This window comes from Pinus tabuliformis, chromosome 7 (genome assembly GCF_031772625.1).
Source record: "Pinus tabuliformis cultivar Carrire ecotype Pingquan chromosome 7, CPIR1, whole genome shotgun sequence".
Lineage (NCBI taxonomy): Eukaryota > Viridiplantae > Streptophyta > Pinopsida > Pinales > Pinaceae > Pinus > Pinus tabuliformis.
In genome coordinates this window covers 1211219338-1211244975 of record NC_142293.1, presented here as the reverse complement: position 1 = coordinate 1211244975, position 25638 = coordinate 1211219338, and the positions used below count along the sequence as shown (strand labels likewise).

Genomic DNA, 25638 nt, shown 5'->3' with positions numbered 1-25638 from the left:
ATGTCATGCTCCTGATTTGAGTGGTAAGGGTAAGTTGCCAGAATCTCAAACATTTTTCAATGATGCACATAAAGAATGGAACATTGACAATCTAAGTTCCAGTCAGATAAGGCAGATGATTGATCAAATGTTCACTGAATATAAGCTAATGTGCATGAGGGGTAAAAGTGAAGTAGAAGCCTGTAAGACACTAATCCAATGTTTTACTGGTACACTCAGAAGATGGTGGGAAACATAATCCTCTCCAGCATTGGTAGATAAAATGGCAGAAGAAATAGTTAAAGATGAAGCAAGGGATGTTGTACATAATGAAGATGGGAATCCCCAAAATAACATGATTGGAGCTTTGACATCATTCATCCTTGAACACTGGTGTGGTGCAAAATCAGAAATATCAGATAAACACTCTCTGATATTAATGAATCTCAAATGTAAAAAAATGTCCTAGTATGAAGACTTCCATAGGGATTGGATTCAAAGAATCTATGAAGTAAAAGATAGCAAGAATATCTTATGGAAACAGGTGTATCTTGCAACTTTGCCTTCTAAATTTGTATATTACTTGAAAATTCAAAAAGTATTCCAAAACCCCTATGAATCTTATACTTGGGGGGGAATATATAGTATCATAACAAAAGCCTTGGTTGGACTATGCACAAATATGAAGGTGAATAAATCTATACAAAAATTGTCCAGGCTACCTGATAGTAGATCTATCTGCAACAAATATGGTCTATCTATAAATGATCCTGTTGTACAAAAGAAAAGGGTGTGTTATGGCCTAAATCTACCTCAGGCTGAGAAAGGCAGGATCTAGGGTAACATCAAACCACGCTTAACCTAGTAGCTAGCCCTACCAGGTCGGGAGAGGGCTCTCTCCTTGTCAATCTCAGAAAATATGGCCAATAAAGCTTGAGATGACTGATGTAATGACTGATTTTAGGCTAGGTATGTGTACAGAGGTGTTTTATTGAATTTAAGATGGGTTTGCTGGCTCAATTGTGAAAGGCAGATTTGGGTCTGGGGAATGTACACAGTTTTGCAGAGATCTCTATGTGGTGAGGTAGGAAAATGGTTTAGCACTTCAAATTGAGTGAAATGGAGAGATTTTAGACTGGTAAGGAGTTGGAGAGGGCATGGAAGTCTCAGGGATCCTCTTCAACAACTGAAAACATAGATAACTAAACAAACCCTAGGTAGAGCACTGCAATTTTCAATGTATTCTACCTTTATCCTTGTTTGGTTTAGTTAATATGAAATAAAGAGAGATAATGGCATACACAAAACACATATAAAATTGCAATTACATAAGGATACACAATACCAAATCAAGATGCCACAACAATCCCATAAAGTGCTGCAAACCCTAGTCAATTCCTTAGCCAAACTGCTCAAAAGAGTGTACAACAATGTTCAAAGCATTCAAAAGAGTCAAACCCTCTCAAATGACTGAAAAACCACTAAATATAGGCATTAAATAACTCATGCTAGGCTTTATGGGTCGAATTCATGAGTTTAGGAGTTGTTTCAACAAGATCTAAACTAAGAACCAAAAAGTAGTTAGTGGAACAACATGCCTCTAAAACCTAGGAAACTGATTCATTCAGTTGCAAATTACTTTTTCATGATGAATCTACCTCTATGAGTGAAAATTTAGCATAATTACATCAAAATCAATCAAGTCACATTAAATTACATCATGAGTTTGACTATTAGAAAGAGAAAAGTCAAATTGTGAAGAAACTAGGCGAAAAACAGAGTTTTTTGGCAAAAATGAGCAAATTTCCTCCAATGCGCCATGCTGATTTCCCTATGCGTAGTGCCTTTTTGTAGCTGATTTTGGAGGCCTTCCCGTGCACCAAATTTGCTCCAAGTGGGCTTGTTTGAAAGATTTGCTTGTCTACTTTCCAAAACAAGTGGAATTTCTGAATTTGGCCTTCAAATTCCTGATTCTTGTTTTGCACACCATGTTTCTTGCCAAGTAGTGGTATGCCATGTTCCTCAACATGTTTTTCTCATTGTTGGCCTTCTCCAGCATCCTCCTCTAGGTGCATGTTTTTCCTCTCAAGCCAAGATCTACGATCAGCTTGAATTTCTTGTTTGAAGTGTTGTCAACTTGGTTTTCCTTCTCTTAGCAGCTTGCCGATTGCTTTCATGTTTTTGAGCTCCATGATGGTTTGCTGATAGGATTTTTGGGGAGTGAATGGCTTTAGGGAATGATACTTAGGGTTTTGGGATAACAATTAGGGTTTTGGGGTATTTGACTAGGGTTTGGGATAGTGGAATTAGGGATTTAGGGTTAGTTGTTTAGGGATAAGGGGATAGGTGAGTGTGAATGAAAGAGGAGAGGGAAAGTGATATAAGTGAAGTGTAGTGAGAGCAAAATGAAAATGGGGATACAAAAACAAAACTACAATTTTACAAACCCTAGGCAATTTTCTCAACACAACTTTGCAAGGAACTAGGGTTTTGTGCGAAAATGAGGAATTTGAGGGATATTAGTGATGGGAAGTGTTTAATAAGGTACATTAAGGATCGGGGAAGTTGTATGAACATCAGGATACAAGTTTTGCTGATGATTTGACCATCCAAGAGAAATTGCCTTCAAAACCCTAGGAGAGGGAAATGAACCTTACCTAGGCACAACTGAAGCATGAACAAGGTGTAAAATGACCCATTGGAACCTGACATGATGATGACAACCCTCTGAACGATGGTACACTCAGCTAAATGGTGACATGGACCGACATTTGGACAACTTTGAAAGGAGTGAAAACAAACCATAGACCTAATACCTAGTGACCAAATTTTGCTTGAAGACTCACTGAAATGATAAAATTTGACCTTGACACCTTAAAATCACTTTGTAAGAGCATGTTTGATCACTGGAGGAAGGCTGCAAAGTGGTGAGCTCCAGTATTGTAGCAATAATGCTACAACTCTTGGAACTCCCTTCTTTAATTTTATCAACCCGGTAGTTCGTAACAAACTTGGAAGCGACGGTGCTGTATGCACAAGTACTAGCTCTTGCCGCAGCTGTCACTTGGTCAGCTGGCACAAGTCCGCTAGGGGCTTAAGTGTTGGAAATAATACTGAGAGGGGGGGGGGTGAATCAGTATTATCACATCAATAAAACTTTTTCATTTCCATATTCAGATTCATATATGCTACTTCCACAACTTCTTATGATTCAGTTAGTTGATCCTTAATGAGTGCATTAGAACATTATCAACCATATTAACAGTAAACAGGTGCAGTAAAATAGAACAGATCATCACACATAAGCCACACACATGAACACCATGATATAAGGTGGAAACCCAATGTGGGAGAAAACCACCTGCTGCAAGTCATCTCAATCTTCTTCTTAATAAGAAAATCCTTTTACAATATTTATGTACTGGTGCAGTCTTATACCAGTACGCAGGCTTCTACCTGCAGAGAGCTACAACCCTCTCTCGTTCTCCAGTCTCTCCTGGAAGGGAGCTACAACCCCCATAGTTCTTGTACTAGCCGATCCATTTACTAGTACGCAGGCTGCTACCTGCTACAATGCTCCAAAGTTTTCAACTGCTACTGGAAGGGAGCTACTACCCCCTTAGCTCTTGTACTAGCTAAGATACTAGTACGTAGGCGCCGGCCTACAATCTTCTCTCCTCCAGATACCACGTTTCATACATTTTCAGACTGGATATTCCTGAAGCACAACACATAATCTGAAAGGCCACGTTTCATCCAATTTTCATACTGGACCCATTAATATCATTGAAGCACATAATCAATCAATCTTCTGAATCACCCAAACACCAGATCAATACATATACAAGGATAATATATGTGTTAGCACCCAGATCTAGTCCATCAGATCACACAAATATGAGTCATTATGATCCTGATCCAATATTAGTTCTCATCCATCAATACTGAAGCTAAACACAATCAACCAAACAGGATATGCAGAATACTGACACCTTTAAACTGTCATCAGAACCCATCAACAACCAGAACCACCTGTGACTTCAAATATCATAGCTCAAATTGTATACGCTACTACAATGAACCAAACCTGCATATATATGCGCTTACACTAAAGCCAACCCACGTACAGATCTATAAATATTCAAACATGACTTGCAGCGATTTCAAACTTAAGTTATACCCAGTTCAGATCATTTTTCAATATACAGATCTAGAATAAGCATAATCAAATATATAGAGATAGTTCATTTCAAACCATTTGATCCCGATCTATCCTTAGATCTTGTTCTCCATCAACCGGTGAGATCCCTCTTTAGCTCAGATCCAGATCTGCACCATAACCCAATCACAGTATTCCAAATCTAGCACTTTATCAGATATTCAATAATTCAGATGATGCTTTGCCAAATGATCTCCTTCCTCTTTTATAGCCTTAGTCCTTTCTCAATACCACGGTCCAAAACCATAGGATCAAAAAACTGTTGGACTAATACCATGAACCAACCATGAAAGTGCGTGAGATCAACACTTTTGGATGCAATACCATGGACCAAAACCATAGGATCAAAAACTGTCGGACTAATACCATGAACCAACCATGAAAGTGCGTGGGATCAACACTTTTGGATGCAATACCACGGGCCAAAACCATAGGATCAAAAACTGTCGGACTAATACCATGAACCAACCATGAAAGTGCGTGAGATCAACACTTTTGGATGCAATACCACGGGCCAAAACCATAGGATCAAAAACTGTCGGACTAATACCATGAACCAACCATGAAAGTGCGTGAACTTTTCTCTTGCATGAAGGGAACTTTTCTCTGCATGAAAGTGCGTAAAATTTTCTCAACATGAAATAAACTTTTCTCTGCATAAAAGTGCGTGAACATTTCTCTACATGAAATAAACTCTTCTCTGCATAAAAGTGCATGAAATTTTCTCTACATGAAATAAACTTTTCTCTGCATAAAAGTGCGTGAACTTTTCTCTACATGGAATAAACTTTTCTCTGCATAAAAGTGTGTGAACTTTTCTCTACATGGAATAAACTTTTCTCTGCATAAAAGTGCGTGAACTTTTCTCTACATGGAATAAACTTTTCTCTGCATAAAAGTGCGTGAAATTTTCTCTACATGAAGGAAACTTTGTTGCACTATAATTTATCAAATAAATTTGCTGCACTATAATTTATTATTTGTGTGATTTGCCATCAAGGACAACACTTGTCTCATAATGTCAACAATCTCCCCCTTTGGACTTGTCATATTGAGAATTGTCATCTGATATCTCTTCCGTAGATTCATCTAGATATATATAAGTGAGTTGATCTTCTATGAGTTGTTTGCCATCAAGTACAACACATGCATCATAATGCCAACAATCTCCCCCTTTGGACTTGATGGCAACAATACCAAATCACTCTCCCCCTTTGACATCAAGGGCAAAGGGCGAACCAAGATATTCTCTTTCCTAGAAAGGCATTCTGCTGTTCATACTCCCCCTGAGTACCTGCTGAAATCTCTGAATGAGCTTCCCCTTTGTATATGCCAAGGTGTACCAATCGGTCCATGCCACATGCTGAAAGCTCTGCTCTTGCTGAATTGTGCTGTTCATGCTCCCCCTGACTGTAAGCAAGGTCTACAAAAAGATGTTCTACAAGAAGAACATGACTTTATACATCATAAATGACCTTCCTATCACCAAAGACTCATACATACATCTATCTCCCATCACAATGGTGATATACCAAAAGTTTACATATGATAACATAAGAGAATAACATCATTCATCCCAGGCATAGTGGGGAAACCAACATAGGCCGTTACATGACCTGAAGAGATCTCATCAAATGACTAAAATAGATAGAGACACACTATTACATCATGAGTCTTGATATGACCTTTACATCGAATGATATACATGACATTTATAACAGAGACCATACACCTAAATAAGATCATGATAAACATTAGCAACGACACTGTATGATCTGCTCCATAGCATCTGTCAACAGCAACTAGACCAGCAACTTGTATTAGTGCATGAATCATCAAGGTATGTCCGTATCAACTCATCCTTTTGAACAGAATCATTCACATTCTATCATATGTGAGAAACACCATAGCCATCTAGATATGCATGAACCAAGTATCATCAATTGGGAATATCTGCATCAATCAACATATGAAACAACCTATCATCATATAGGTAAGAACTCATCATCATCATGTCTCCAACAATGCAACTTTGAATAATCATCCATGTATCCAGCCAACAATCCTCATCCATATATGTGCCAAGAACAATAAGAATCCTGCATCATAACTGTAATATATGATCTTTATGCATATGACGACAACAGCATATGAGTGACTCATCATCAAGTAAAGAAGATGTGAATTATGTACTGCTCCTTATCCTTATGAAAATCACCATGTAAGCACCATTAGAGAATCAACCACAAATCTGATCTAAATATCACCTATGTAACCCCAAGAATCATCTGAACAACTTATAACCATATCATAGCAAGATGAATCATTTATCCACATAAGCATCATCACCAAGGACTATTAACCATAATGCCAACAATGCATTAAAAGCATATGCTCCCCCTAAACCTGTGCCATCTTGGTTACTGTCAGATCTGATCATGCATATCAACAAGAAGTATCAAGACATCATCATTATCAAGTTAGAAACAAAACACTTCTAACCATCAAGTCATTTCCACACATCATCAGCAAATTGTAACCATTATCAAACAGTGCAAATAATAAACTGAATCATAATTGATCCTTTTCCTGAACCTGTCCCTACTGCCTTTCCTCAAACAATCATATACGCGACTATGCCATAACCAACTCGTGTATATACGTGACTTCTCTTTAAGAAACTTGCGTATGAGATTTAGGACACTGAAGTTTTACACTTCTAGCTCCCTCTGATTCTGTTATGTCTGTATGTTGTGCTGTGCCACCTCTTTCTCACTGTACTTCTTTCTTCTTCCACATCTTCAAGTGTGATGATGATGTTTTTTCCTTTTGGTATGGTGCCCATACTTTGTTCCTGCATTCCTTAGCTATATGTCCAAGCTTGTTACATGTGTAACATCTTACATGTCTCATATTTCTTCTATAGCAATCAACAGCTCTGTGACCAAACATATTGCAAGCAAAGCAATATCCATTAAAGTACCTTGAATGTGATGATCTTTCTGCATGATGGTCTTGAAACCTTCTTCTTCTACATCTGGCTGCAACATGTCCAAGATTATGACATACATAACATTCAACATTATTCATAGGAGGAGTAAAAGATTTTCTTTGAAGAATTTCTTTCCTTGGTTGATGATGAGATTGACCCTTCATCTCCTTATTGAGCATTTCAGATTTTGAATTCGAGTCCCTTGTCTTACTTCGTGAACTAGATTCACCTTCAATAGATTCATGAAAACCAAGACCAGCTTTGATAGCAGGAGACCTTTGACTATTAAGAATATCATCCAAGACTTTAGTACTATCTTGAAATCGTAACAGTTTATCCTTTTCTTCTAATTTATCTTTTAGAATATTTACCTCAACTTGATGTTTCTCTTCCTTTTCAAGATACTGCTTCTTCACGTTTTCTTCAGCATTTCTTTCTTCTTCCAACTGACGTCTTAGTTCAATAACTTCATTTTCATGAGCTTGGAGTAGTTCTTTATTCTGCTTCTTTGATTCTTCAAGATCTTCTTTTAGCGAGCGGATTGTGGCTTCAATACTTTCATAGTAACTGGATCTATCTCTGAGTTTCTTGATGGTTGTGCTTCTTTCATTGACTTCATCTCTTAGTGATGTTACTTCATCCTGCAACTTTTGATATTTGTCCTTGAATAACTTCCTTACCTTGTTTCCTTCCTCTAGTTGAGCCTTTAGTTTGGCAGCTTCTTCTTTGAAGACACATTCCCTTTTGTTCAATAGATCTTGTTGATCTCTAATTTTGTCTGTAAGCCTTTTAAATTCTGCCTCTATTTGATATCTTTCTTGCTCACCCATAAAAGAAAATTCAGTTGTTTCGCTATCACTTTCATCTTTTCCAAATGGATAGATAGATGGAACATTAGAGGATAACAAATTCATACCTGATAGTTCATCTTCATTCTGAAATGATTCTGAATCTGAAGTGCTTCTTCCACATAATCCCCAATCGATTCTCCCACTGTCATAGTTCTTCTGAGATGTCTTCTTCTGCTTAGGCACTTTCTTCTTAAGCTTCTTTCCCATTGTTCCACGGATCTCCTTCAAGCGATCAAGCTTCTACAAAAGGACCTGCTCTGATACCAATTGTTGGAAATAATACTGAGAGGGGGGGGGGGGGTGAATCAGTATTATCACATCAATAAAACTTTTTCATTTCCATATTCAGATTCATATATGCTACTTCCACAACTTCATATGATTCAGTTAGTTGATCCTTAATGAGTGCATTAGAACATTATCAACCATATTAACAGTAAACAGGTGCAGTAAAATAGAACAGATCATCACACATAAGCCACACACATGAACACCATGATATAAGGTGGAAACCCAATGTGGGAGAAAACCACCTGCTGCAAGTCATCTCAATCTTCTTCTTAATAAGAAAATCCTTTTACAATATTTATGTATTGGTGCAGTCTTATACCAGTATGCAGGCTTCTACCTGCAGAGAGCTACAACCCTCTCTCATTCTCCAGTCTCTCCTGGAAGGGAGCTACAACCCCCATAGTTCTTGTACTAGCCGATCCATTTACTAGTACGCAGGCTGCTACCTGCTACAATGCTCCAAAGTTTTCAACTGCTACTGGAAGGGAGCTACTACCCCCTTAGCTCTTGTACTAGCTAAGATACTAGTACGTAGGCGCTGGCCTATAATCTTCTCTCCTCCAGATACCACGTTTCATACATTTTCAGACTCGATATTCCTGAAGCACAACACATAATCTGAAAGGCCACGTTTCATCCAATTTTCATACTGGACCCATTAATATCATTGAAGCACATAATCAATCAATCTTCTGAATCACCCAAACACCAAATCAATACATATACAAGGATAATATATGTGTTAGCACCCAGATCTAGTCCATTAGATCACACAAATATGAGTCATTATGATCCTGATCCAATATTAGTTCTCATCCATCAATACTGAAGCTAAACACAATCAACCAAACAGGATATGCAGAATACTGACACCTTTAAACTGTCATCAGAACCCATCAACAACCAGAACCACCTGTGACTTCAAATATCATAGCTCAAATTGTATACGCTACTACAATGAACCAAACCTGCATATATACGCACTTACACCAAAGCCAACCCACGTACAGATCTATAAATATTCAAACATGACTTGCAGCGATTTCAAACTTAAGTTATACCCAGTTCAGATCATTTTTCAATATACAGATCTAGAATAAGCATAATCAAATATATAGAGATAGTTCATTTCAAACCATTTGATCCCGATCTATCCTTAGATCTTGTTCTCCATCAACCGGTGAGATCCCTCTTTAGCTCAGATCTAGATCTGCACCATAACCCAATCACAGTATTCCAGATCTAGCACTTTATCAGATATTCAATAATTTAGATGATGCTTTGCCAAATGATCTCCTTCCTCTTTTATAGCCTTAGTCCTTTCTCAATACCACGGTCCAAAACCATAGGATCAAAAAACTGTTGGACTAATACCATGAACCAACCATGAAAGTGCGTGAGATCAACACTTTTGGATGCAATACCACGGACCAAAACCATAGGATAAAAAATTGTCGGACTAATACCATGAACCAACCATGAAAGTGCATGGGATCAACACTTTTGGATGAAATACCACGGGCCAAAACCATAGGATCAAAAACTGTCGGACTAATACCATGAACCAACCATGAAAGTGCGTGAGATCAACACTTTTGGTTGCAATACCACGGGCCAAAACCATAGGATCAAAAACTGTCGGACTAATAAGTGCATGAACTTTTCTCTTGCATGAAGGGAACTTTTCTCTGCATGAAAGTGCGTAAACTTTTCTCTACATGAAATAAACTTTTCTCTGCATAAAAGTGCGTGAACATTTCTCTACATGAAATAAACTCTTCTATGCATAAAAGTGCGTGAACTTTTCTCTACATGAAATAAACTTTTCTCTGCATAAAAGTGCGTGAACTTTTCTCTACATGGAATAAACTTTTCTCTGCATAAAAGTGCGTGAACTTTTCTCTACATGGAATAAACTTTTCTCTGCATAAAAGTGCGTGAACTTTTCTCTACATGGAATAAACTTTTCTTTGCATAAAAGTGCGTGAACTTTTCTCTACATGAAGGAAACTTTGTTGCACTATAATTTATCAAATAAATTTGCTGCACTATAATTTATCATTTGTGTGATTTGCCATCAAGGACAACACTTGTCTCATAATGCCAATAATCTCCCCCTTTGGACTTGTCATACTGAGAATTGTCATCTGATATCTCTTCCGTAGATTCATCTAGATATATATAAGTGAGTTGATCTTCTATGAGTTGTTTGCCATCAAGTACAACACATGCATCATAATGCCAACATTAAGCCAACTTCTATGAGCTCTTAGAAGAAGCTTTTTAACTGATGGATGAAAGCTAACTCAAAGGAAGCTAATCTACTTGCGGAAAGAAACTAAAAGCCAAAAAGAAACGCAAACCCTAGCAAACCCTAATTCTACTAGCTAGTCCTACTGACGCAAAGGAGAGAATGCAAACTACGAAAAGAGATGCCATTACTTCTATGAAGGTAAAATACATGTGTCTACACTGCCTCTAGCTGAAGAAAACATCTTTTTGTATTTTTGAATCAGTTATTAGAATTATCATGCTTGTGCTTTTAACTAGATTTTTAATGTGCAGAGGTGGATCAAGGAGGAGAAATGCTTGGGAAAGGTTGGAAAGGTTCAGAGAGGGTCTAAGGGGTCCCTAACACCCTTCCAGAGAGTTTCACAAAGTTTGGCTGCCAAGAAACCGTGTTTATGAGCTTCTACAGGAAGTCTGCAGGGGTTCTACAGGATGTTCTGGGATTTCTACAGGATGTTCTGTAATGGAATTTTGGAGCATGGATGGAGGGAAAAAGGTGGAGGAATGAGTATGGAGGTGAAATAGGGGTGTAGGGGAGTTCAAGACTTGGAGGATGGAGTTGAGGAGAAGGTGTAGATGGCTGGACTTGTTCTAAGAAGACTGGAATAATGCTGCAAAAAAGGTAGGGTTATGAGGGCAATGTGGCAACGTGAGGCAAGAAATCAAGTTAGGAGATGGAGAAGATGGGTTTGAGGGAGTCTGGGCAGATAGAGAAGTGGTACAGGTGCTCTGCAATTTGTGTTTCCAGCTGAACCAACAAAGACATGCAAGAAAACAAAGACCTAGTTATGCTACCCTAATATGATCTGGCTAATAGTAACGAGAATGGACAGCAGCTTTATTTGCAAGGAAACCATGTATATTAACTATGAAATGAAGCATTCAAAGATCTGAACATGTAACCAACCTCTGCAAATGAAAACAACACACTAAGGATTGCATGGTAAAGCAAACTAGTGTTTTTGTTTGGGACAGCACAATTACTTCAACTCCAGCCCCTGATCCAATAAGGAAGAGGTGAAACCAAAAGTGTTTGCTGACCCTTTTTTGGAGCCTTTTTCCTGTTATTATCCTACCAATCTATTCTAAACATGAAAAGCTACTTTAACCATCAAAAGCAATCTAAATAACAAAACAAGATTCAAATCTAAATAGCAGATTTTATTCTAAGAATGCATCAAAAACACATAAAGATAAACAAAGGAGGTACTGGGCGCTTGAGATGGGCCCAACCCCAAGAGCTACAGCCTCCTAAGATAGATTTAGAGCTGGTGCAAAGTTGGATTCATCTTTATTGATCAAGAAATGTTACATTCCAAAAACTGTCCACAAGGAGAACTTGAAAATGTGCTGGAAGCAAAGCTAATCTACTGCCTAAAAATCGAACTACAAAATGAGTACAAAATGAAAAAAAAATGACTAACTACTGGCTACAAAATGACTAACCACCAGCTAACCAAAATGAGGCCCTAAGCCTTCTTATTTATACAAATTGAGGACCCCAACAGTCCTCCTAAACTTTAGGGACTCGGCTGCCCAAAACTTGTAGTTAACAACAGTCCTACTTGACTTGCTTGGCTGCCCTTGTGTTAATTGATTTGGTGGCCCTTGAACTCCGAGCTGATGGTGGAGAATTCGAGGTAAGGGCCCATAAATGAAGGGGACACCTTCCTACAAATCCTCTCCCTTGTTCTCCCACGAATTTGGCTGCCAAGTGCTCATTAAAACCTTCAATTTTGTCTCCAAATTGACCAAAAAGGCTACACAAAGCACCCATTAGACTTGTTGGCATAATGACTAACCCAATTCACTCTATTAGCATAAATATAATAAAACCATGCAATAAACTAATGAGAATGGTGGATTAAGTCGAATTAGGAGGTTGAATGAGCCCAAATAATTATCCATTTTTGGGGCTCATCATCACCCCCCTACTGAAAGTGTTTCTCATCCTCTGAGCAACCAATCTATCTCCTCATCTTTGATGGCCCTGGTGGCCTCCCTGTCATGCTAAGCTTCTGAAGTGATGTCCTCTTCTCGGTCATGAAATCATGCTTTTCTCTCTGCTTCTTCCCACTGCCTGCTCCTTTTCCTAGAGAATTCTCAGCTTTGGTATGATTGTGCAAGTATATTCAATCAGATGGTGGAAATGGTGGTGAAAGGAGATGAAAACAGTGGAGGATGGAAGAAAAGAGTGCTTGCATGCCTCCTCAATAGACTTCAAGCTTCAAATCCCTCTCCATAATTGATTCTGGCCTGCCCAAAGGCTTCTACAAGATGTTTCTGGTAAAAATACAGAACTTCCTGTAGAAAGTCCTGTAGCTTCCTGTAGAAGGTTGAACCATGACTAAATTGTGTCTGAACTCTGAAAAAAATGAGTGTTCATGGAGGGGATGAATGTGAGGATGCCTGGGAACTTGGTAGGGACCCTTCTGCTTGTGTTGGGAGGCCCCCTTTCGGCATTGTGTTCCTGCAACATCTTCAGAATTAACTCCCACAGAAGCACATTGACATTGGTGTCTCCTGTAATGTTACCCAAAAACCTCTAAAACAACATAAAAGGAGCAAGCACCATTCCCCTAAACCAAAACTTAAACGGCCCCTCTGAAAAATGGCAGCTGCATGCAGAGCCTCAGTCAATTCTCACTGATGAGTATATTGTCCGCACAAACCAAAGGCATGCATAGAAACCTATTGTACCGGTTAGAACAAAAAATGAGTATGACATGATGGGCATGTAGCCAAAATATAAAATTCTAGAAACAAGCTTTGTCATCTCCAGCTTGGTGAAGAAATAGAATGTGGCATAGAGAAACAAGTAAAATGCTGAGGAGCCTGCAGTCAAATAAGATCTCCACCACCAGTTGTAATCTTCACTGCACAATTCGAAGTAGCATAGGACAATGGTGATCTCTACACATGTAACAATGAGGATCACAGAGACACTGAATAGGAACCCAAATATATAGTAGAACTGATGCAACCATATTGAAGTTAATATGAAGAACAGTTCAATGAATACAGCTCCAAAAGGCAAAATGCCTCCAATTGGTATTGAGAAAATGGGCTGCATATACCAAGCTTGCTCTGGAATCTGCCTGGGGATTTTATTGGTCTTCACTGGATCCTCAATTGCAGGTTTCTTGTAGCCAAAGTAACTGCCCACAAAGACCAATGGCACAGAAATTCCAAACCATAAAAGGACCAAGGCAAACATAGTCCCGAAAGGAACTACACCAGATGATTTTTTCCCCATAGTAGTGCATTGAGAATAAATAAAATGCAAAAGGTAATGACTGGAAACAAGAATGTTGTCTTCAGCGTGTTCCTCCTCTATTCTGTGCCCTTGAACATATTATATAGACGTGACGATGCACACCCTACAAACAAACCCATAAACACCCATAATAGTAGCATAACTATCATTAAACCTCCACGGTTCGAAGGAGAAAGGAAACCAAGGACTGCAAATATCATTGTCACTGGTGTCATGGAAAAAAAAATTGAACTCCAGTTCCCACGTAGACACAAAGTAAGCTTGCATTGGTTGGGGCCCTGACCACATCTCCATGGACCGACTTCCATCCTATTTCCTCTTGAGCCTCATCCTGTGTTTCTAATTGGTTGTATTTTGAGATATCCCGGTACAATGTTCGCATCATGATCATTGCAACCATTCCAGAGAGAAATAAAACAATCATCAATGAGTTGATGATAGAGAACCAATGGATCTGATCATCTGTCATAAGAAGGTAAGTATCCCAACGTGATGCCCATTTCATAGGGCTCTCCCGAAAAGTAACATCACAAGTGAATATAACTTCTTTGTCTTCTACAACTTCTTGGGGAATCTCAGAATTTGACACTGTATGCTTGGTATTTGGATCACAAGTTGTCAAATGGGCTTTGACATTATCCCATGGTTGTTCATACTCATGCTTTACACTCACTGAGAATTGCCACCCTTGATGTGAACAGTCCAAGCTTCTTCGTATGCTGGGTTTCCTGTGGCGCAGCTTCCTGTAGAAACGCCTGTAGAGTGCTCGGCTTCTGTAGGATGTCTCTGCGCCTTTGAATGATCTTGGTATGCAGGAGAATTTTGAACAAGCCGAAAAACTTGGCAAAGGACGTCAGTTTAACATAATTCAGAGGCAGAGGATTCAGCCGAAGAGGTTTGCAAGTGTAAATGAATCAGCAGTTAACGTGAGTCTTCAGCCGAGCATTCCTTTAATTACTGCGTGATTTGTGGTGAGGTGGCAGAGACGTGCGCTGCTCATGCAAACTGTTGGTCCCCTACAGTGCCATTTGCCTGTAATCCTTTACCCTTAGTTGCACTGGAGTTTAAAATATCCACAACTGTCTGTGTTTTTTTCAAATTTCACGTGAGTTGTCTAACACATACGTTGCATGATTCCTGGCTGATTGATAGATAATTGGACAAGGAACTATCGGCTTAATCATGCTATATTCGTGGCTCAATTCCACCATTCCATTCATTCATGCAGTTTTTAAATTAGATTTGTGCAATAGAAGAATGAGGTTCAGTCACGTACTTGAAGTCAAATGGCTGCTGTGAGGTGCTGACGCTAGTCATTGCTGCATGCACTGGTTTCTTTGGTTGCATGAGGGCTTGGGTGATGATTTTTGGTTGTTTTCCTTGTGCAGGTGTCCTCTGGCCGGATGCATGCTGCAGGAGTTCATTTCCACGCTCAGATCTGCACCTTCAAGCTGCTGCTACTGAATTTTCATAGGACCGGAACTTGTTTTTGCCATTTCTCCCAAACGGTAAACCGGATCGATCTGAAACTTGTTGAGCACGTTCCTATCATCATGATGCACCTCCCATAGCAAAATCGCGATCAATGGATGCACAAATTTCGAGAAAAATGGAAAATGGATGAATATTTCAGAGATCAATTTCTCGGAAACCGTGCATCGGAATTGGCTGAAACTACTTGGGTAGGTTACTATCACCCATATGCATCTCCCCATGAAACATGTTTTGAAACGGATGCACGGATATGGAGAAAATGTAAAAATGGCTGATGGTGATGGAGGCTGATTTCTTGGAAACCGTGCACTGGAATTGGCTAAAACTTCTCAAGCATGTTGCCATCACCCCTGTATGATTCCCCATAAAATGATTTTTCAAATGGATGCATGGTTTTCAAGTTAGGGCAAAAACAAATTTTGTTCTATGTATTTTTTCTTCAAAGCATTCTGCAAGTTTTTGCATGGTGAAAAAGAATGAGCTTGCGCTGTGATGCAGGCATGGAGATGATGGAGGAGGAGTTTGAAAATTGCAGGAGGACTTCTGAACCCTTGAGGAAGCTGCCATGTTCGCCAAACTACTTTTTTCAATCCATTTTTAACTTCTTGTAATTTCTACAGGAACTTCCTGTATAAAACACAATTTTGAGGAAAAAAGCACAATGACATGGAAAAAATGATGGAAAAGGGTGAGGGATGGAAAAATGGATGTGTGCAGGCCTCATGGACATATTCCCAGCCTTCGGGTCCTCTTCAGAGATCAATTTGGCTTTTTTTTAAGCTTCCTGTAGAAGACACAGAACTTCCTGTAGAAGGCACAAAAATTCCTTTGTCTTTGTTTTGAGTGATCCTCCTGACCTGCAATGTCCTTCTTGCAACCTGCAATTATCCAATGGAAATTAGGTTTATTTTTATTTCTCTTTTTCTCCTTTTTTTTTTGAAAAACAACTAGGGCGCCTCATGGAGGTTTTCACCCTAATTGTCTGCCCTGGGCGCTTCCAAGGGAGGTTTTCACCCAGAGATCTTATTCTCTTTTCTCCTTTTTCCCAACCCATTGACCGCCTCATGGAGGTTTTCAATCAATGAGCCAATCTAAGGCGCCTCTGAGGAGGTTTTCACCTTAGATTTTTATTTTCATTTTTTCATTTCTTTTCTTTTTCATTTTTTTTTCTTTTTTTTTTTTTTTACCCTACTCTACTTGAAAAACAAAATCGTTCTCAAGTATAAGAATACTTCCAATGGAGCCATGTGCACATCGAGATTAGAGACAAAATGATGTGGAGGCTCGAAATGCATGCTTGGACAGTTATCTGGATTTCAGAGACCAGATGATCTGACTTTGAAGGGATCAAACATAGCTGAGGAAGAGAGTACCGCTGCAACTTAGTGACCATCTGAAACCATATCTCAATATAGCTCTGATATCCTTGGTTCTTTTGTTGATCTGGATCATGTTTCATGTCACCTTCTAACATGACTTTCTCATCTTCCTCTTTCGATCTTTGATTTTGATCTCTTCTCTTCATCAAGAGCAACCCATGGTTCTTTGATCCTTTCTTTTGAATCTTCTTTTGCCTTTGGTCCTTCAATGTTGTCAATATAATCTCTGTTTTGCAATACTCTTCCTGAGCTATGGTGAAGATCATCAAGCTCAAGAGGAGTCATTTGGACATGTTGTGCCTCAGCATTGTAATTGGATTGAGCTACTCCATTGTATGGTTTTGGGAATGGTGGTACGGGTAGCTGAGTGGGGATGTATATTTGAGATGGATGTGGATGAGGTTGTGGTTGTGCAGGTGGTGGAGGCAAAGGAGCGGGATGAGAGTTGTATTGGGGCCTCCACCCCTGATGAGGTGCATTCCACTGAGGCTGTGGCTGAGCATAAGAGTGAAATGAATGAGCAGCTGTTAACAAGAAAAGTGTCTATTCAGAACGACCCTATCCCACTAAGGTGTGACAGTACCTTAGAAACAAACAGGGAAAACTACTTTCATATTCTTCTTTATGAACTATAAATGAAGAGGGATAGGATGAACCAACCTGTGTCTTGCGCTAGTCCTTTGATCCAATCTCTCTTCTCTATGACAGCTTCCAGCTACCTGCTCCCTTACTTGCCCAGCTTCATCAAGTTCCTGTAAGATCACAGAAGAAGAAAACTACACAAAGACATAGATTTATACTCATAAACAGCTTAGGATCAGATTTAAGCTAAACATGCAAATATAACAAAACATCAATGATACACAAGCATGTAGGAGAAACTCAAATAGTTTTATTGATATCACAAGATGGTCCAGGAGGAGTTACAACCGATGATTCCTGATCCAGCATCAACCTCCCAGCAAAGGAATCCCCTCTTCACCTCCAACAAAGCATAAATCACCCAATACTCTGATATCTATCTCAAAACCAACAACAATTCTCTGCAATGTACAAAATTCCAGCCTCTGGATCTCTGGGATGAGGGATCCATATATAGATGTATGAAAAGAGGATGAGTCAGCTTATGATCTGACTAGTGGCTTCTCTCTGTCAGTTCTTGCTTCCACTTGGAGACTGAGAGCCTCTTACTCATCCTTGGTCGAACTCAGTGAGGCAAGTGTCATTGGGGAAGATTCTGGAAGCTTCCATTGTCTGTCTACCTTGCGGAATGACACTGCCATTTGTCATTTCCCACTCAACGCACCCTGGTAGTGCATTTAGGTGCGTTGCAACGCACCTAGCTAGTGTACTTCGGTGCTATGCAACACAGCTAGCTAGTGGAGCAGCTGAAATGATCCTGATTTGACTGATTCTGAGTAGTTTCTGGTGGAGAAATTCTGGGAGAAGCTGTAATTTGTTGACCTTGTTCCTTTAGGGGTCGGAACAACACTTTTAGGGACTTAGGATCCCTTGGTTTATGGACATTTCATGCTTAGAGTTGTAAGGCACAAAAATGTCTATAACAATTGCCCCCTAAAGTATGAGGCCGTTTATCAGGTGAAATGCCTTATTAGGAGGATCCGAAGTTCTTTCAATGCTGGGAGGAGACCTGTAATACAATACAATACAATACATTATCTTCATACTGTTTTCATGATCTAGCTGAGGCGGGCATTCCCATGCTCAGCTTTATAAATTCATTTTCATGTACATAGGACAGACAATCGTCGATGGTAGACTGATGATTCTGATGGAGTCATCATCCTTTTGGTAGGATGATTATCTGCGCTGCAATGCTGTACATTTCAATGTCTTTATTTTCCTGAATATATATCGCATCCCGGATGGATGAAACTAGATCCGGGGTCTTCAATCTCGTCCGATCTTCATTCGAAGTACAAGTCGATCCATGTGAGAAATGCTTTGAAGTCAACATGGAAGGACATCACTTGATTACCAGTCAATGATGTAAACTGTTAACAAGCGCGAGAGGAATCACCGATAATGATAATGACCCTCAAGGTACTGCAGTACAATTCATGTGGTGTGAATAAAGGACTTGGTGTCGAACACCACGCAAAATCTTTCGGTCGAAGGTCATTGATGTATACCTGTTGCCGGAAGTGAGAAACTTGCCATTGAGGCATGCAAGCTTCAAAGTACTGAATGGGGTGTTCCTAGATCAACTTCTTGGATAATGAGCTGATGTCGACAAGAAGCGATCTGTCAAAGGAGGGCCTTAATGAATCCCACATCAATGACACGGAACGGAGCAAATGATTTTGATGGAGGTGAAAACGATCTGATGATATATGGTTCAGGATGGCGGTCATGAAGGAATGAAGTATAATGTATGGTAGTGGATGGGACACAGGTGACTTCTCTGGATGACTTCTCTCGAACATGTCGGCGACACTTATGTGATGGATTGGTAGCATTTACCCCAAATGTGGATGGTATGGCGTGACCATGGTGATGTGATCGGTGAATGAAACAACCCAACCCGACTCAGGCATGGAGTGGAAGTGTCATGTTCAAGAGCGACTTGCTACCAACAAAGTTTCTTTGAGTTTTCTTCCCAATTTTTCCCCAGTCATTGCTGACCAGTACCTCTTTATTTTTGTCAAGCTTGAGGAGGATAACATATGCTTTTTCTATAATTTTCCCTTCGGGCAAACCCATCGCTATGTTTTAACGAGCCTAGCGATAGTGAAACTCGTTCTCGTCTAAAGACAAGTTTGTCGCTATTTAATCTTTTTAACGAGTCTAACGACAAAGATAACTCGGTCCTTTTCATTTTTAGAGAGTCTGAAAAGTTACGTAAAGGTAACTTCGGAATTCTTTTTTCGTCATCTAATCCCTTAGGTCCGAAAAAGTATAAAACAATACAGAAGGGATGAATTTTCGATAGTTTTAACGAGCTGAACAAAACAAGCGCTCGATCTTTTTGTGCAATAATCCCTCAGGTCCAAAAAGATTAAAATCTAGAGGAGGGATAGCACTTCCTGTCGCTTTAACGAGCTGGAAGGCCAAAACTCGGCAATCTTTTCATATTTTACGAGTCAGTTGAAAAGAGCTTAAAGAAGACTCGTCTTTTGAGGAACGAGTGATAAAATGGGTAGCAGCTGATTCCAGGTAAGGTTTGGAATTTTCCAATCACGGCAGTGTCACAAGGATGGCTAGTGAAATCACTCTTCGCAGCTGTTCCTCAAAATGAGTAATCAAATGGAGGTGAATGATCGGCCAAATGAAAAGTGGAGGTGACGGTGCAAACACGACCAAGGCTTTAATGGCTGAAAATGCTTCATTCGCAGTGGTTATTTACCGGGGGATAGTTCATTTTTTAACGAGCTTAAACGCGGGTGGAAACATTTGCTCATGTCTTATGTTTATTTTTTAACGAGCTTGAACTATGTGCTAAAACTGCTCGATGTGGGTTTATTTTTTAACGAGCTTGAACCCCGCAGTAACACTGCTCGTTTAATCCAGTCATATGATAAGAATGTCTCACATAAAATTCGGCAATCTTTCGAGTGTTGCCCCACATCCTTTCTTTATGTAAGTTAGGAAACGACTAATCCAAAAAACAGATAAATAATCGCTCTTTGCTTACACTCCAAAAGGTTTGCATGCCCCCAGGTATAAAATATGGTTTCAAGGTTACCCCTCAATTTGCAGACAAAACATTTGTTCTATCAGGAAAGGCTTACCTCTTACAGGTTACCCAAAGATTGTTCTATTCGCGGTGCAAACAAAACACTTCTTTGGTGATGTTGCTCGAAATTAACAAAGGTGAGTGACGATGCCCGCCAACTCACATAACTTTGACAAGAGAATCTTATTCTAGAATAACCCCTCTTCCACCGATGGACGGGGTACAGACTAATCATATTCTCCCGAGGAAACCTACCCTATACCCGAAGTTTTCCTGCCGAAGCAGACCAGGATGCATGCCCCCTGGGTTTCAGTCATATCCCTCTGAATTACTCGTGCTCATCGGGAGGACGGACTGGAGATTGAGACATTTATTGCGTGAAGAGACCATTTAGGGATGGTATATGACTATTTGCTATGCGTGATCCGGGAAATGAAAGCTGGTCCATGAGCTTGACCACTCTTCCTTCGTGCGGAAAACACATTACTCTAAAGAGTGAGGAGACGATGGCTCCCATGCAATAAATATAGTCTCATCCAAGGAGTAGGTTATAATCCAAGGGTCCTTGAACAACCATTACGTTCATTTGAACTGTCTTCCTTCTCAATGTTATGGGCACATTGGGAAGGATCCCTAAAGGTCAACTGGTTCCTTTATCAAAGCCTGACAGATTTCTCATCTCAGGAAAAAGTGATGGCGAACCAAGCACTTTCCAAGCAGTAGAGGAAAGGATACTCACAGAAGCCCCCTCATCTATGATGGTACCAGCCATGACCATTCTATATATTTGAACGATAATTCGGAATGGTATGCTTGGTGGTAAACGGGGTCTGCCTAGTTGATTCCAGTCGAAGGAGACAACTAGGTTGCTTGGAGGTGGGACCGAGTAGACGGCCGGGTATGGCTCTGACGAACTTCCCTCCTGCGGTAAGGGAATGGGTAGACTGCCCCCATGTTCGTCGGAGTCTGTGTTGATGAAGAGAATTTGGACGGTGTCATCCTTGTTCTCTTCAGTGACTGTATCATCCGAAGATAAAACCTCTGAAGGCAAGACCGGGTCAACTGCCGCCTCGACCTTTTGACTTTCGTCTGGTATGGATTCAGATGGTTTATCTTCGATGATAGGCGCTTCAGCCGACCACTTGAGCGGGCCAGCAGGATTCTCAACTAGTGACGGACTCGGCAAGAGTTTTTTATATCCAGGAGGAAGTCGTAACGGCGAAACTGGACGATCATCCAAAACTCTTTTCGCTTCGTCTAAGAAGGGACAACGGTGGACGACATGATTGCCTTCGCACAGTTTACAAGGAAATCTAGCTTTCCCTTGTTTTCCTGGGGCTTCACTTTCGCTAGTTGACGGTGTGCTTTCAACATGATCATCAGAGGTTGACGACACTAGATTGTGCAAACGAGGAGACCAGTCCCTTAGTATCCGAGGGATGCAAGGACAATCTCTGTGAAAGTGGTCTCCTTTGCAAATGACGCATGGCGATTTAGGCCTGGTCGGTGCAGTGTGTGGATTTTCGTTAGACGACACTTGTTTTCCTCCATTCGCCTTTGGCTCCTTCTTCTTCTTCTCTTTCTTCTTCTTCTCCTTCTTCTCCTTAGGAACTTGACTTTTGGCTTTGCCAGCCCCATCAATCGAAGAGGAAGGAGGAGAGGAAGAATTAGAGGAAGTAGAAGGTTGGTGGGCAACTCTGGACTCGTCTAATTGCTGATTCGATTGTTCAGGAATAGTGGTGTTCTGAACGACATTGGTTGAGAAGAGCCATACTGGCAAGCCAATTGTCAGTCCTGGAAGCGACAATGTGGCCATATGGGGTGCACCAACATCTCCCCAAGAGGAGAAGGGACTAGGATTTCCACCAAGGGGAATTCCTTGGTTGGTAGACTCCATTTTCTCAACCTAAGATCAACGTAGGAAAAGGGTATGAATATTCCGTTTAAAATAAATTTTTAGACGCTTTGACACAACTTGTTTTTTCAGTTTTAAAGAGTCGAGAAAAAACAAAAGATGACTCTAGTCTCCTTCGATTTTTAATGAGCCTGAAGTGATAAGTGCTCAGATGGACCTTTTCCGTTAAGGAGTCTGAAAAGGAACGAAAGGGACTGCTCTGGAGATCTAGGTAGAGGGAGTACCAAACCAATCGCAAAACTGCAGAATACTTTTTACGGTACGGCAGTCAATCTTCCCGAATGCTGTGTTCGGTGCATTGCGATCAGTAGGGCGGCCGACATGGCTTCCTATGGATAAAAGGTTTTAAGCCTATAGGGGTCTCCCAATATATACTCGACGGTACGTGGGAGCACAAGTCCGTACTGGCACTTATCGTCTCAAAGTGGAGGAATCACCCAACCATCAGTGAGGACAACAGTTACCAGGCTTTACGACGCCGGAATACATCTCTAGCCTAGACCTCTAAATGTTGTGCGTTAAGTTCCAAAGCGTTGTTAGATTCATTCAATTTATTTTAAGTTGATCTTTCTTAGAAGTTTGCCTTTTGGGATCACCACGAGATGTAGATGTAATTCCTAAAATGCAATCTAAAGATGATAAGCAAACTTTTATCTCTTTTCAGCAATGAAAATCCTAGCTACAAGGGGAAAAGAAAGACACAATCTTTTCTCAAAGAGCAAAGAGCACACTGTAAATGCACTTTTCCTAAATCAAGCCAAGCAGACTATCAATATGCAAATGCACATATGCATGTATTTGTTTTCACTTTCTTAATATTGATGCCTAAAAAGAAAGTTGATGTACAAATTTGAATTTGCTTTCAAGTGTGAAATACAAACAAGCCTCTTTTCGAAATCAAAAGGTAGAGATGATTACGACACTTTATGATTTTGAAATAAATACTCGTTTCGACACTAGAAAGTCACAAATTCAAACCAAAGGCAAAAGTAAAAGCATAATCGACTGTCAACAACAAATAAACTTTCTCCTAAGATCAAAATCGACACTTACGACAGATCTAAATCAAAGGACGACAGTATGACTATTCTACTTTTCAATGGAAAACTGTAAATGATGTAACAAACACACAAAGAACATCTACAGCCTTTTTGTACAAAGGAGGTAGAATTAAGGCAAAGAAAAGGGGTTTTTAAACAGACACACACACTGATCACATGCTGCAAAAATCAGAGACAAAACTGAAAAAATGAAGCAAAGAACCTCAGCTGCACAGGGCTAGGCTGATCAACGCACCTGTTACACAGAGAAACTGGATTGCAGCACAGGTAGCCCTCTCGGTAACTGCGTTGAAATGCAGAATCTCTTCACAAAGCCTGCGCTGGGGCAGAAACGAGAATTCTATCCGGGTTCTGGGTCACGGTTTGCAGTTTAATCTATGGTTTTTGGCCAAGTAAAAGCAATCAGAAATGCACAATCAGAGGGTGGATTTAAAGGAGGTCTAAGAGCTATCACAAAGGGTAATCAGATCATTTGTGAATCAGCTGTTCAAATCATAAACAAATCCAGTGAATGGATTGAAGTAGCAGATGTCTACTTTGCATTTGTTAATGGCAAATGCAGTTCGATTGCTACTTCTATGTTTATGAAACAAACAACAAGAGAAACACAAACAAACTAACTAGACACGATCCCCAGCGGAGTCGCCATTTTGTTAACGGGAAAAGTGTCTATTCAGAATGACCCTATCCCACTAAGGTGTGACAGTACCTTAGAAACAAACAGGGAAAACTACTTTCGTATTCTTCTTTATGAACTATAAACGAAGAGGGATAGGATGAACCAACCTGTGTCTTACGCTAGTCCTTTGATCCAATCTCTCTTCTCTTTGACAGCTTCCAGCTACCTGCTCCCTTACTTGCCCAGCTTCATCAAGTTCCTGTAAGATCACAAAAGAAGAAAACTACACAAAGACATAGATTTATACTCATAAATAGCTTAGGATCAGATTTAAGCTAAACATGCAAATATAACAAAACATCAATGATACACAAGCATGTAGGAGAAACTCAAATAATTTTATTGATATCACAAGAAGGTCTAGGAGGATTTACAACCGATGATTCCTGATCCAGCATCAACCTCCCAGCAAAGGAATCCCCTCTTCACCTCCAACAAAGCATAAATCACCCAATACTCTGATATCTATCTCAAAACCAACAACAATTCTCTGCAATGTACAAAATTCCAGCCTCTGGATCTCTGGGATGAGGGATCCATATATAGATGTATGCAAAGAGGATGAGTCAGCTTATGATCTGACTAGTGGCTTCTCTCTGTCAGTTCTTGCTTCCACTTGGAGACTGAGAGCCTCTTACTCATCCTTGGTCGAACTCAGTGAGGCAAGTGTCATTGGGGAAGATTCTGGAAGCTTCCATTGTCTGTCCACCTTGTGGAATGACACTGCCATTTGTCATTTCCCGCTCAACGCACCTGGTAGTGCATTTAGGTGCGTTGCAACGCACCTAGCTAGTGTACTTGGGTGCTATGCAACGCAGCTAGCTAGTGGAGCAGCTGAAATGATCCTGATTTGACTGATTCTGAGCAGTTTCTGGTGGAGAACTTCTGGGAGAAGCTGTAATTTGTTGACCTTGTTCCTTTAGGGGTCGGAACAACACTTTTAGGGACTTAGGATCCCTTGGTTTATGTACATTTCATGATTAGATCTGTAAGGCACAAAAATGTCTATAACAGCAGCTGGTTGGGCATAATATGGATCTATGAAGGAACAAGGAGGAGGTGTGAACCAGGAAGGATGAGCAGGGGGACCCCAAGAAGGCATGAAAGTGGCTTGATAGGGGTCATAATAGGTCTCGGATGTCCCTTGCAGTTCCTGCTGGTAAGATCTAGGTCCATGTGGCCTCCTTTGGTTCATATAATAGAGTGATTCAGTGGCTCCTTTGGTTCTTTGATATGCAGCTTTAATTCTGGGTAAGGAAGGGCACTGATCTGTAGGATGGTATTCTTCATAGAAAAAACACACTTCTATGGAGTACAATGGACATTCATTCCTAGGATGCTTTCTAGTGCACCTAGGACAAAAAATGGCCAAAGCACTCTTGGCTTCTTCTTGCTTCTTTTGGATCCGTAAGATATCCAGTTGCATGGCAAGAAACTGCCTCATATCACTCTTGAAATCTTCGATTTGATTTACAAATTCATTTTTGGATAAGGTACTGCTCCCAACATTTCTTC

The 25638-nt window shown here is 40.2% G+C and overlaps 1 pseudogene; it reads right to left on the bottom strand.

Moving 5' to 3' along the window:
• Positions 1-13253: 13253 nt before the first annotated feature.
• LOC149251766 (transmembrane 9 superfamily member 8 pseudogene) overlaps positions 13254-25638 on the bottom strand; it is a 66179-nt pseudogene continuing 53794 nt past the window's right edge.